The following is an 11,064-nucleotide window of genomic DNA, read 5'->3' as shown; positions in this document are numbered from 1 at the left end:
GGAAGATCCCCTGGAGAAGTAAATGGTAACCCACTCCAGTATGCTTGCCTGGAAAATCCCATGGACAGAGGAGCCTGGCGGGTTATAGTCCAGGGGTCACAAAGAGTGGGACACAATTTAGTGACTAAACAACAACAGAAAACAACATCTTCCTTCCTCTCTACATTGTGAAAATTAAGCAAGCATGTGAATGTGCTTTATAAACTGTAGAGAACTATAAGATTTTATTATCGATGAACATTCAACTTGAAAACTTTCCTAATTAAACTCAATCTTAACTTTAGCAACAATATGAACTTGAAACTGCTTGGGGGGGAGGTGGCGATGGTTGCATATTACCAACATTAATATTTTAAAATTCAAAGAAAAAAAAATTCCTACAGATATAATCATATGAATAAAAATAACTTTTCTTTCTTCTTTAAATAAAAAATACAATTTCTTTCCCTTGTCAAGGAGAAGTTTTGTTTTCTTTTCTTTTCTTTAAAAAAAAAAAAAAAAAAAGAGCCACTGGAGGCTTCCCTGGTGGCTCAGTGGTAAAGAATCCTTCTGCTGCCGCAGGAAACACGGCTTCCATCCCTGGTCTGGAAAGATGCCACACGCCCAGAGCAACTAAGCCCATGTGCCACAACTACTGAGCCTCTGCTCTAGAGCCTGAGATTCGCAAATACCGAGCCCGTATGCCGTAACTACTGAAGCTCGTGCACCCTAGAGGCCATGCTCAGAGACAAGAGAAGCCACTGCAATGAGAAGCCAGCACACTGCAACTAGAGAGTAGCCCCTACTCACCACAACTAGAGAAAAACCCTAGCAGCAACAGAGACCCGGCACAGCCAGAAATAAATCATTTTAGAAATACATTTTTTCTTTTTTTAAGAGCCAAAGGGGTGAATTTTTTTAATATACACTTTATGGAGCAGATAAGATATTATTTACTCAATTGCTGTAGCCGCCTAGCCTTCAAAAGGGCTCACACTTTGACTGCAGGCAAAATCTTGTGCTGTCACATCCTCTCCTTTCATTTTACATCATGGAAACGTTTGTGACTTAGTCCCAAACTGCATGAAGCACTTCTTTGCTGAGATAAGCAAAGCTTTGCCATTTGAGTACTTCTGATCTCAGACTGATTCTACAGCTCCGCCCAGACAAGCCGACGGTTGCGCAGGTACTTACCAGTATGCATGTAACTGAGGGATTCCCTTACAGTGCAGTAATTCTTAAGCCCGCATCTGCTGACCTTCAGGGCATAATTAGCATTATTTTATTTTTAAAATTGCACCTTGTGCAACACAGCCGTTGGGTACTTGTAGAGAAAATGAGCACATTATAACAAAATATTACAAAACAATAGCTTAAACCCAGTAAAAATAAGAACCCACAAAATAGCCTTTTTCCTGGGCCACTGGGGAAGAGCAGCGTCCTTTAACCACTGAGACTGGGATGCACTAGAAAGAAGAGACTTTGCTTAGGCAATGCAGGAGAAGCCAGAGTTGGTCACAGGCAGAGGGTTGGAGTAAGAGACATCAAGCTCTACCAGGAGCACATGACTTCTCAGCAGGCCCACCAGAGGTCCCTGTGTACGGCAGAGGGCCAGTACTGCCCTGGCAACCACAGGTGGGTAGGATCATGTTTGGTTTCTTGAGCTGTGTAGTCCCAATTTACATCACTGACTGAAGACTTCCCTGTTTCACTGCCAGACTTAGACCCTGATATCATCTCTTTTGTTTTTTCAAATAGGAGAAGCTCTATATTATTTTAAAACTTAAACAGAACGTTTCTATTTCATATACACAAATCATAAGAGTAAAAATTTATAAATAAGTGTACACAGGCATATACACACACACACATATACATACGCACTCCCGCATGTGAACTTGTCCTTCTACAGACAACAACACAGGGTAACCTAATTAATCTACTAGCCAACATGCAAAGCCAGTAGGCGTTCTTGAAATAAGAGTGTACTCTAACTTTTCTTTAAGCCTCCTACAAAGTTTTGCATTGCTATCAAAATATTTTTGGAAATTCTGTAATGTTTCTCCTTTTCCCTTAGCTTCTTATTTCTGGCAAGGATTAAACCCCAAAATATCTTCCCTCTGGGACACTGAAATAACTGTCCCAAAGCAGCTGCCAGAGCTATAGCTATTCAGAATTTTAGGACTGATTTCCAAGGAAGGCCACTTGCAATTGTAATTGTTAGAGTCAAAAGCCCCACCCTCTCAGAGTCTCAAAGAACAGGTGTGAGGGGTGGTGGGTATGAAGGGTGGGGGTGGTAATGAAAGAATCTCCTGAATCCTTTCATTTTCGTTCATGACTATCTGTTGTTTCAGTTCTGCTTCTTCCCTCTTTGTCTTTGCCCTATCCCTCCTCTGGGTTTTATTTTAAATGCCAAGAAAAAACCAACGGAACGCTCCCTCTCCTTTCAGTGCTCTGCTGACTTTCCAAAAGCTCTCTTCCTATAATGGTGCCACAGAACTGGGTTCTTTGTACCCAGGACCACCTCCCTCAAGCTTGGAACAAGTTAGAAGAGGTATCTGGTAGATAAAGAGAGAAAGAGGTCTTCACCACCAAGTAGAGCTGCCTGACTGGCCCAAACTTAGGGCCTCTGGCAGATGAAGCAGGTTTGGGCCCGCTATGTAGCACCTAGGAACCTTGACTGTGTCCATGTCTAGGCTACCCAGCTTTTCCATGAGTGGTTCTCAACCCTGGTTGCATCTCTGAATCACCAGGAATGGTGACCAAAATTACCTTTGTCATACAAAACAGAAAAACAAAACAAAAAAACAAACAAAGGAAATTCTGTGCAAGTCTGATGCACTGAATCTGGACCTGGACCCGAGGGTCTCAATTTTTTTTAACAGCTCCCAGATAATTCCATTGTGCAGCAGGGTTAAGATTCTGCTCGTGGAAGTTATCCAACCCTGAGCTTACTCGCTTCCTTCCAACTATACCCCAGGAGATTCCTCTGCCTGTTCTCACACCAAGGATTTCTGGGAGCCAGGAAATAGAGTCCTGCAGCCTAGAGAATGCAGTTTAGATTTCGAAGGGAAAGGAGTTGAAAAGAGAGGTGGTGGTGCCAAGGCGTGGAGGAGGCTGGCCTTGGTGGTCCTCCTGGTCTCCCTGGATCTGACAGCACACAGCTGGTTCCTCTCCCCAGGGCCTGGTCCTCTTAAGACTCAGAGGACGAGATGTTTCAGGCATCACAACGCTCAGTTTCTTTCTTGCCTGTGTAGGAGTGGGGAGAACTAAGTTGTGGGGGGTGCTGGAGACTCGGGAATTGTGATGCTGAGACTTGGGAAAAGATTACAATCCCCAGGCAGCAAAAGGACAATTTGAAAATGAAGTCACACCTATGCTGAAAAGGTTAGGATACAATAACAAGTATGATTTTACATGCGGATTGTAGCTGGAGAGACACACAGCTGCTGCCATGACTCAGCCCACTCTGATCACGGGACTCAGCTGGCCGGGGGAGGAAGCTCTAGAAGCCCCCAAACACCAAGATGGCCACTCAGACCCTCCAGCTGCTCGCCCTGCAGTTTGAAAAGAACCAGGAGGCCCCTCCTTGGAGTCCAGAGTTCTAACAAACCCCTGGGGGTTCCACCACCCCCTGGTTGCTGAGGCAACTGGAGGGTACCATCCAATTTTCTAGGCCTGCTGGTGCTGGGAGAGGAGCCTGTCCCGCTGCTCGGCTCTCACTCACAGACTCTTGGCTCCCTGCCTGCCTCCCTCTGGCACGTTTATGCTGCTGCTGCACTCTTGGCTTCTTCCACACAGAGAAGGTCTCCCTGCCTCCACCCTCTTTCTTCCAGTCTCTCTCTCTCTCTCTCCTCAGATAGATCAGGGGCCATGTGGGAAAGCATGTTCTTACAGCTTACAAGAGAGAGTTTCAGGGTCATGCTTGCCCTGTAGCCTCCGGAGTCCACGGTGTCTAGGTGGTGTATAAAGGAGTATTTGCAATGACTATTTGCATTCTCTGGGTAGAGTTGCTAAATTCTCTGCATAGAGTTTCTGGGTTTCCCCTGGCATGGTTCTGATTAGTCAGCGTCCAAAACTGAGCTCCTGGTCCTCAGAGACAATCGTGCAAAGCACAGGCAGTTGGATCGATGCAGATGTGCAACCTGAGTGAGCTAGGGAGGAGCAGGGGTTTATGTTTTCTTGTTCAGGTAAAATCCTCCCCATTCACACAACCTTGGTGCTTCCAACTTAAGTTCTATTACTTCAAATGTGGGGAGATGCTTTGTTTTGTTTTGTTTTTCCAAAAGAACTTCGAGCAATGACCACATGAGAATGAAAGATCTCTCTAAGATAATGACCCTCCAGAGACCAGACTGAGCAGTGTCCCAACAAACCAGCATGTGTCAGCCCATGCTGGTCACCATCGCTCCTTCCAGAGTCATACCATGTAGCCTGACTCCTCTGGGGCTTCGGGATGGTCCCTTCTTAGAGTTTCAGCATGATATTAGTAAACGTGTACCTCCCAACTTCACGAATAGTCTTTATTTTAATCAAATGAAACTGTATAATCTACTATATTTACATCTGACCCAACAGGCAGACCTGGACACCAAGTGTGATACATCTTTAAAACTTATCAGAGTGATCACATACCGAGGTAGGGGAATAGGAATGCCCAAAGGCAGGCCCTCCTACAGGAGACTGGCAGGAACGCCCTGCCTGGAACAAACACTCCTGCTGCAGGGATGTCTTGCCCTGTTTCCTTTTTAGAAACCAGAAAAACGTGAAATGAAAAAAGGGCTCCAGTTCTAACCATCCACTCAGGCCTGGCCCCAGGCAAAATGAGGACAAGAGCCAGCAGGACCAGGCCAGGCTTCCAGCCCCTTCTGCCCCTGTGAAAGCCAAGAACACAGCCAGGGGCACCCTACCCCTTAGCCCAGAGGAGAAGGAGCAGCTCAGGGGTGCATGCACTCCAGAGATCTCTGTTACAGGACAGAGAGCCCAAAACAGAAGCATATCAGGGAGCCAATATTATAACCATACGATGATAATAACAAAACAATAATGGCTCCAAGGATTCTTATCCTACTTCTGTTACTTAGAGGCTTTATAACCTCAGACAATCATTTAATCTTTCTTCACCTGTAAAATGATTATAATTATCTACCCTGTCCTTGTTGCAAAGTTGTCATAAGAACCAGTTGAGAGCATATGAAAGTTATTTTGAAAAGTGTAAAGTTGATTTGTAACCTGTTTAGAATATTTATTCTTTTTGAGACTACTTAACCAGATATCATACCTAATAGATAATATCTTAGTTAGCTATTGTTGTTGTTTAGTCGTGTCTGACTCTTTTGTGACCCCATAGACTGTAGCCCCCCAGGTTCCTCCATCCATGGAATTTTCCAGGCAAGAATACTGGAGTGAGTTGCCATTTCCTTCTCCAGGGGATCTTCCTGACTCAGGGACTGAACCCAAGACTTCTGCACTGGCAGGTGGATTCTTTACCACTGAGCCGCCAGGGAAGCCCCTAGTTAGCTACTGATAAGGGCTAAATGTGCACAATTCAGTGGGCATGTCTGCTGCACTGTATTTTCCTTATACTAGTCCACACTGTTACTGAAGACACGAAAACAGCCTCCTTGCACAAAACCAGTTATAATGCCATTTGCAAAAGTGGGCTTCTACCAGTGACGTGGCCTGGTTTCAAGGGTCCTTACCAAGTGCTCTGCACAGCTCTGAATGGGTGGTGCACATCTTTAACTAGACCACATAAAAATGATCTCTATTCTCACTGAGCACAGCTATCTCTGTGATTTGTGAGTAGGCTGTTCAATGAGTTCAAAAAAACATTTCCCTCTAGCTCCAGCTGGCAAGATGTCAAGACTGAAAAACACATTTCCTGGTTTTCTTTCTTGCCCCAGTTGGGATGAATGACCCTAATTCTCACCACCCCATTTCCTTAAGGCATTAGTGGTGATTGAATCTCTGCTCATTGCAATGAGCCTCACACAGATAATTTTAATGCACAGCAGCACCCGTAATATAGAGAACTATGTTGTGAAACTTCAAATTTACTTTTAATTCCATCTTTGACAGACCAAATTGCAGCCATGGGTTATACTTTGCTATGGCCACTTAACGCTAGCTGGAAATTCAGGCACCCTTCAGTTTGTAGAAGTTTCCCTCTCTCATTAGCCCCAGATCACTGGTGGCTTTCAGTCCGTGGAAAGGATTCATTTTGACAGGGAAGTGATATAGGAAGGACAGCCAGAAGCCAGCATCCCTGAGGAACTGGGAACCCAATAGGAGAAAGACAATGAGTTAGCCAAGTGTCCTTTTAAATGTATATACATTCACTGTCCACTTGTTAAGTACTGCTGAGTGAGGACAGTTTCATGAAACATACAAAAGCACTGCAAGAAATAGTCACTCATTCTTAAGTGACCAAGGATATCATCTATCTGCTGGAAAGTTTCCGAGAAAAGAAAGATTGATAGCAATGTCACCATTGACTACTATCTCCCTTCATTCTTTCAACTAACCTATGAGGTACTATGATCCTCATTTTACAGGTAAGGTAATAGGAGGCTTAGAAAGGCTCCCTAATAGGCAATAGATACTGAGCGATAGACCAAAAATTTGAATCCAGATTCATCTGATTCCCAAGGCTTTTATCTTATCCACTACACTCAGCTGCCTACTAAGTTGGCCAGAGAAGTCAATCAGGAAACCTTTAGGAAAATGAGGCTTGAATTGAGTCTTGAAGGCAGTGTATGGTTTGGATTGCCTTGGATTAAGGAAGAAGGGAAGAGGGCATGGTCCAAATTGCAGAGTTTGTATCCCCAAGACACAAAACACTGCTTCACATACAGCTTATGCTCAATATCCATTTAATGAAGGAATGAATGAGAAACTGTACAAATAAAGACAAAGAGACAGGTTCAAGGTTGGACAGCAAGAGCTGGGGAAGGGAAACTGAGAAAGTGGAAGGGGAAAGAAGAGCAAAGAGACTGGAGCACAGTGTTCACTGTGCCAAGAAGCTGAAGTCATCTAATCCAGGAGGGTAAGGACTTTGGATCTAATTCTACACATGCTTTAAAATTAATTCCTAAAGAGGGACCTGATAAAGTGAAAGTCATGATTTAGAAGAATTCATCTGGCTCTTGTGAGCAGGAGGGGCTAGAGGTGAAGGGACCAGAGACAGTGAGACCAGCAGATGATGAACACTGGGGGACCCACTAAGAAGGATCTGGGGTCTCTGATTGGTGAGCTAGGGTAAGAGTCAAGCCCAGACTTATGTTGCAGTTAGAGTAGAGACTGAAGTGTTTACAGCAGGAAAACATACAATCTCTCTTCATAACCAGCGTATTCCAATATGGAGGTACATTGAAGATATTCAGCTAAGCCTCACTGTACAATTATTTTAAAATTCTTTGGGGCTTCCTTGATGGCTCAGTGGTAAATAACCCACCTCCTAATTCAGGAGACATGGGTTCGATCCCTGGACCAGGAAGACTCCACATGTCGCGGAGCAACTAAGTCTGTGTGCCACAGATATCAAGCCTGTGTGTTAGAGCCTGGGAGCCGCAACTGCTGAGCCCACGTGCCTCAGTTACCGAAGCCCTTGGGTCCGAGAGCCTGTGCTCCATGAGAAGCGCCACTGCAGTAAGAAGCCTGTGCACTCAACTAGAGAGTACCCCTGCCTGCTGAAGCTAGAGAAAAGCACACACAGCAGCAGACGCAGCACAGCCATAAATAAATACATGAAATTACTTTGAAAAAAACAACCTTGGATACCAGGTCAAAGGAATTGGCTCTGCTGGTCTATGCAAGAGGTTACATGTGCTTTTAATGATCTTCATTGACTTGAGTTTTTAAGTCCTCAGATTGGATCAGTTCTTTGGTTTAACTTAGGTGGATCTTCTTACTAATAAGAGTCATGAACCATAGGTAGCCATTTCTACAGAAACTTCCCCAGCCAGATGGCCATCTTATTGAAAACAAGGACAGCGCTTTCTCATTTCCAGGGACCCTCAGTGGGTTCAGCCTAGGTATATAAGAAATGAATGCTTCACAAATACATACTGTCTTTCCAGTCACTAAGAGGCTTTGTCCTTACATCCTATACAGACTGTGCATTCAGCTGCTTCTGGTAAATGCTCAAAGAGCAGATGGAGCATCAAATACTCGTGTCTAACATCAGTTCTCTGACTACACCTTGATCACATGCACCACAGGGGTTTTGCCTTTAAAAAGTGCAGCTTAGGTTAGACTTTAGTAGAATTCTGTGAATAGAAGATGTTTTGAGAGTGCATATATATATAATGTCCATCAATCATTCAACAAACATTTGCTGTGTCCTAGATATATACCAGGCACTGTTATATATATCGGAGAAGGCAATGGCACCCCACTCCAGTACTCTTGCCTGGAAAATCCCATGGACGGAGGAGCCTGGTAGGCTGCAGTCCATGGGGTCGCTAAGAGTCGGGCACGACTGAGCGACTTCACTTTCACTTTTCACTTTCATGCATTGGAGAAGGAAATGGCAACCCACTCCAGTGTTATTGCCTGGAGAATCCCAGGGACGGGGGAGCCTGGTGGGCTGCCGTCTATGGGGTCGCACAGAGTCGGACACGACTGAAGCGACTTAGCAGCAGCAGCAGCTGTTATATATATATATGGTAAACAACATGGGCAATCTTGTCTTCATGAAGGTTACTTTCTAGTAGAAGGAGGAAAATTATAAACAATAAATATAATAAATAAGTAAATTAGATTGGAAAGTGATATGGAGAAAAGAAAGAGTGTGATGGTTGTGGGTGGTATCACAATTTTAAATAAGGTGGTCAAGGACTTCCCAGGTGGTCCAGTAGTTAAGAATCCTCCTGCCAATTCAAGGGACACGGGCTCCATTCCTGGTCTGGGAGGATTCTACAGGCCACAGGGTAACTGAAGCCTGTGCCCCAACTTCTGAAGCCCGAGTGCTCTAGAACCCGTGCTCCGCAGCGAGAGAAGCCTGCTCATCGCAACAGGGAGCCCGAGTGCCTCGGCGAAGGCTCAGGGCAGGCAAAATAAGTGAGGCGGTCAAAGAAACGAATAAATCAGGTGGTCAAAGGTGGCTTCACGGAGGTGGTGATATTGGTCAGCGACTTGAAGGAAATAATTGTCTGTACTGTCCCTTAGTTATAATACTTAAAGTTTTCCTTCAAACTTAAGGTAAAAATTTAGCTTTCGCTTATATCAGGTATAGGAAGAATTGGGGACTGACCTGCTTATCGTGAAACTAATCAGACATGTATTTTATACCTCTGGATCTTAACAACAAAAGCAATCAGCAAAGTTAATCTTCTGCAGGAGACTGTGTTAAAATACCATCTCCAAAATCTTTTCTGTGTAACAAAACTCCCCTTGTTAATACTCTGGCCTCATCTGTCAATGCTAGTCTCTCTCAGGTCCCATTATTCCTCTGAAGACTACAATAACAACTGCTCTCTTATCAAGATTAAAAACAGAAACCAAATATTTATAAGGGATAATTAGTAGCCGACAGCAAGTTTTAGCATTGATGCAGTGGCATATGGGGTCACAAAGAGTTGGAAACAACTTAGTAACTGAACAACAACAACAAAAATGAATAAATTACAAAAAGTTCCTTTGCTAGAGAAACAATCAACTGTCTTACCCATCACCCAGCAGCCTTTATTTCCCCTTTCGTACTATATATGTGGCTTTTACAGGGGGAAGAAAGAAACTGAGAATTATGGGTTGAATAAATTTGCTATCTAACTAATGATAACAATTCACATTTAAGTGCATCAAGTTAAACTGTGATCTCTGTTTCAGATTCTAAGCTTGTGATATGCTTTAAGACTTTCAGATTTCAAATGGCTCCTAAATCTAGAGAATTATCTTACTGGTCAGCTAACCAAAAGACTGACCTTGAATGAAATCAGTTTAGAGAGCGTTGCCCATGGGGGATCTTTTAAGAACCCTGAAACATAACGTGTATCTGAGGAATTAGCTAATCCATTACATGTGTTTCTGTTACATGATAACAACTGGGTTTGTGAGTGGTGCTCGTGGCTGCTAAGTGGTTCTGCTCAAAGATTCACCCTCCTCTGCTCAAAGATGTCTGCCTCCTGCCTGCATTCCTCTGCTTCTGCATAAATCTTCAGCCTGACTTTGCTCAGCACAGCTCATGCCTTCCCCAATTCTGGGCTTCGAAGACCACAGTGTGTGGCTGAAACATTTTTGAATACTCATGTGAAAGGAACCCAACTTCTGCTTTTGAGTCATTTAGTAACAGTCGTTCTATTTCCTTCTCTTCTATTAAGCAATTCTATTTGCACAGGAAAATATAACCAACACGTGATTTTTTTTTCAACCAAGTAATAAAAACAATGATAATAAATTAAACAATGCCAGATAATTACATAACCTACTCCATGCTCTCTGGTCACATCTGGCAATGTGCTGTGAGCCCTTTTCAAAGGAGAAATAACAGAGAACTTAAAAGACAAAAAAACATTTTTAAAGGGAAAAGAAAGCATGGTTTTGTTGTGACCTGACCTGATAAGAAACACTTCCTGCTTCAAGCAAAAAAATCTTCAGACTATTGGACACATTATCAAACTGATGTTGAATACCTCTGTTTATTTTCTCCATCTTTTGCTAGATGCTCAATTCAACTTGGTCTAGAACCAATAAATATTTCCCGTTAAAGCACAGGCAGGAAATAGATGCTTTCTTCCAGGGGAAGGCTCAACATACAAGCACTGTCCCCTTGGCCAATCCATTCTTGAGGCTCCATCCATGACTTTCTACATGCACCAAGCAACCCTGTATCTCACTATAATCTCAGCCATGCCCCTACTGTGTAGATGAATTAACTGAGACAAGATAAAGCAACGTGCCCAAGATCCAAGTGCAGGAGTCAGCATGGAGCTAGAACTCAGGTCTCACTGCCAAGGGGCTCTACTGCCCGAGGTTACACAAACAATTAATGAAAAGTGACATCATTCCCTACTTTCCAGCTTCCAGCAACACCCAACTCCCCCACCCTCGAGCACCGTCCCCCAACACACCTAGCCTGCGCCT

Source organism: Ovis canadensis, chromosome 2 (genome assembly GCF_042477335.2).
Source record: "Ovis canadensis isolate MfBH-ARS-UI-01 breed Bighorn chromosome 2, ARS-UI_OviCan_v2, whole genome shotgun sequence".
Taxonomy (NCBI): Eukaryota; Metazoa; Chordata; class Mammalia; order Artiodactyla; family Bovidae; genus Ovis; species Ovis canadensis.
This window is presented reverse-complemented; position numbering follows the sequence as displayed.